The sequence below is a fragment of the Etheostoma cragini genome, chromosome 2, assembly GCF_013103735.1.
Source record: "Etheostoma cragini isolate CJK2018 chromosome 2, CSU_Ecrag_1.0, whole genome shotgun sequence".
NCBI lineage: Eukaryota > Metazoa > Chordata > Actinopteri > Perciformes > Percidae > Etheostoma > Etheostoma cragini.
This window is the reverse complement of record NC_048408.1, coordinates 24,801,199-24,805,265: the sequence shown is the minus strand read 5'-3', so window position 1 is coordinate 24,805,265 and position 4,067 is coordinate 24,801,199. Positions and strand designations below refer to the sequence as shown.

The following is a 4,067-nucleotide window of genomic DNA, read 5'->3' as shown; positions in this document are numbered from 1 at the left end:
ATTAGTCAAACAGATGAGCTTTATGTGTCTCTCAGATTTGTGTTTGTGAGTGAGTGTGTGTGTGTGTGTGTGTGTGTTCGCTGTGTAGCAGGGCAGGAGTTCAGAGAGCGGGATAAATGCCTGAGATGCTGGACCCAGACAAATTGTGTGTGTGTGTGCGTGTGTGTGTGTGTGTGTGTGTGTGTGGGTGGGTGTGTTTGTGTGACACTGTATGTCTAAGTATGTGATTGCCAGGGTTAGCCATCCCTGAGAGATTGTGCACTGAGGTGCCTTTAATATGACCGCGAGAGATACTGAACCATCACTGATACCCTAATGCAGGCTCAACACACACTCACACACGCATTTAATGTGCTTTCATATACAGTAAATACACACACAGGGCATTCAGCCTTTAACATGCATATGGCCAAAGCGCGTACATTCCCTCACACTATTCAATACGCAAACAATATATTTGTGCAGTATCACACACATGCCCCCCCCCCATATACACATACTCACATACTGACACATGGCTTGATACACAAGGACCAACACATGCATGGTCCAATACATCCCCTCGCTCCCCCTCTCGCTCCAATGACAACATTAGGCGGGCACAGAGGAGCGCTTGAGTTTCTAGTCATCTGAACAACTGGAGGAGAGGAATAGGAGATGAGGAGAGAATAGTATCAAGAAAGCCTTGTCTGAGCTGACTTTTTAAAAAACAGTTGGCACACACCACTTCCTCTACTCTGCTAGAAATATTAATGTGCTTATGGTGTTGGGGCCCAGATAAAGTCAGAGTACAAGTGGATTTTGTCCAGCATACATTGTCTGAGTAAAATATTCCATTTTTTGTGCAGGATTTTGCCAACTTGTGAGCACCTCCCTTTTTTGCACCCATTTATCTCACTGGGGAACAGACAGAGAAAAGAAGAAAACAAAAGTATGGTCAAAGAATACAAAGAGAAAAACAGATTTACCGAGGAAGGCAGAAGGAGAGACGGTCCCGTTGCTACGTGACACCATGACGCTGATGCCAGTCTCCACAAAGGGCACCGAGAAGTCAATGGCCTCTGACCTCTCCTCATTGATGGTCAATGAACCGACTGCCATCACCGCCTTCTTATACACCACCTGGTAGACAGAGAATAGAATAGTTACAGTGGGTGCATAACTCACTGCCTACACTTACAGAAATATAACAAGCTCTGTGAATATTTAGACATCATAGAATCCGTCTTTAAGATCTCCCTTCTTTTTTTGGATGTGAATATCACAGTGACTGAGGGTATAAGCTCAGAATGTCATCTACAGTTGGAGGGCATTTCAGCCATATCAGAAGAAAAATAAAAATACAGCTGTCATTTTCATTGTGCCACCACTTCTTGGTGTTTGAATGTATTCTGATGGATGGAGATTCTGCACATAAATGTGTAGTTTTTTAGTATGCAGCAAAATTGTGTTTCTTTTTCAGGTTTATTTGTCTAATTGTCTCCTAGCACTCTGCTCTCATAAACATTGCCACAATTTATGGACCATATTGTCATCTTTAATTATCAGACATTTTATGTATCACTTTCAACCTTTAGGGACTTTACTGTGAAAGCACTTAGTTTTAATTTCATCGGATGTTGAATAAGTCATTTTAAGAAGGAGAAACGATAGTGATCAAGTGAGCATCAAGGTATCCTGATCCTTTAACAGCTTGTAATCTGTACTCATAAATAGTTATTCGTATGGAATTTAAAGCCGTAATAAGCAATATTATTGACTACATAAATTACAGGTAATAAGAGTGCAGTGCCTCACAAGTGATCATATTTGAAAACATAAACCTTTATTACTCCTCACTATAGATTCAAACAATGATATACGATGAGTCACAATGTGTATTAAAAGATGTGTGAGTCAATTTAGCAGTGATAGCAGCTTCCAGTCATGTGCGTTCAGGTTTGGTGATGGTGTTTACAACAAACATAAATCTGGCGACATTCAATATATTTCTAAAAAGACAACAAATCCAATGAAAAGAGCAAAAACAAAAAGGAATATATTCTTCAAACAAGGATTTTCTCTGTATCTTAAGCCTGATATACTGTAGCTTATTCCTCCATGCCACAGGCCTCCATTGTCTTAAAACACATCCTTTTTTTAGTAGGAAAAATTGGGCTTACAGCTAAGTGTCAAAGACAGGGAGGAGAATTGTTAAATTGTACAAACAACAGCTTTATCACAAGGCTTTAATCATTAAATTTAATAATAACTCCATGTATAGTCTAATTACTAATGACAAATATTGCACAATTATTTGCTTTCTTGCTGAGACTTAGACGGGAGGCTCAATACAACTCTCATGTATGTCCTTTGCTGCAGATGTGATGTGACGTTACTGCCAACAGCGGGTTATTTTAGCTTAGCATAATAACAGGAAGCCACAGAAGTGCTGGTGGGTGGATTTATGTAAACCTGGACAGAACCAGGTTAGCGGTTTTCCCGTTTCCAGGCTAAGCTAATTGGCTGCAGGCTGTAGCTTTGTGTTCATCTTACAAACATTAGAGTGATATCAATCTTCTCATCTAACTAAATTAGCATATTTCCCAATATAAACATAGAAATTCAGAGAAACAGACTGATATGGCATTGTAGTAAGGGAGAGACAAGTAGGAAGTACCTCTCCAACCATGCCGTTCCACACATTGTTGATCTTCTTGCCGTGTTTTCCATTTGTGACCAGGTACAGGTCATAGGTGAACTTGACGTTCCTAGCTATCTTCTTTAGAATGTCAATGCAGAAACCTTTGCAGCACTGCTTAATGTAGGAACCTCCTGATGTGCTGTTACTGCAACACACAGACACACACAATCAACAATTATAGGTCATATATTTTGTATTAAAAAGACATTTGAGTGTTATATAGAGGCTTGTGTGGAGTGTAAGTGTAACTGTACTTTGCTGCCTGCTCGCTCCACATCTGGTGGTTCCATCAAACTGTAAAACTAGAATTATGACAGCGCAGAGTAACCAGAAATACTGCTGAAGGGCAGAGAGAGCTCGTATGGAGTTTGTGAGTGTGTGTATGCGTTTCCCTCAGTGCCTGAAAACACAGGGGTATTGAGCAGATGCTGCTGGGCTTTAAATAGAGCTTGGCTCTGCAGAACAACTAACTCGCATAATTAAAATATCAGCTGTCCTTCTCCTTGTCTATCTCCTCATTCCTTTACACTGTCTTTTTCCCATTCTCCTGTGGGTTTTAACGATTATGGTCGGAGGTATTTCTCTAACGCTCACCTACTGTACATATACACAGCAGCCATACAGACAGGATGCACGGAATAGAAACAGATGTTTAAATTAACCTTTCTGACAGCCCTCCCTATGGACCTTGGACTTGTGAACTAAACTGCATTGCTGGATCAACTGATACTCATAACCTATTAAACTCTACCCGCATTTTTAAAAGTATTACCATGAAAACTTTATTCCGCTCCCATGTCATCCATCTCTGATGTGCTGCAGCATGTATGGATTGGAACAGTACCTCTGTGACCTTTTCACTTGCCATTTTAGCCGACTCTGATTAAAGAGAAAGTTCTTAAAAAACGGAGGGATTCATACACAGAGAACGACTGTCAAAGAACTGAATCATCAAAGGATTAAATTATCTTTTTAGCAGCAGTCAAGTATATCTGCAGCACATCACAATGTGCGTGTGTGAATGTGTGTCTGAGAGAAAGAGGGAGAGAAAGAGCATTTTATTCATACATACATGCATGTGTGTGACTCTGTATGTGTACAGTATGTGCCCCAGGTGTTCTAATGCACACATAATGTACACATTAGCTCTTCCCAGCTGAGCACTCTCTATGTCCTTATGTCACTATGTCAACACACACACACACACACACACACACACACACACACACACACACAAGCAATTTGTCTGGGTCCAGCATCTCAGGCATTTATCCCGCTCTCTGAACTCCTGCCCTGCTACACACCAAACACACACACACACACACACACACTCACTCACAAACACAAATCTGAGAGACACATAAAGCTCATCTGTTTGACTAAT

At 40.7% G+C, this 4,067-nt stretch overlaps 1 protein-coding gene across 1 annotated transcript in view; it reads left to right on the top strand.

Moving 5' to 3' along the window:
* The window catches only part of grin2ab (glutamate receptor, ionotropic, N-methyl D-aspartate 2A, b), a 91,963-nt gene that overhangs the window by 71,919 nt on the left and 15,977 nt on the right, over nucleotides 1-4,067 (top strand). The window lies entirely within an intron of this gene.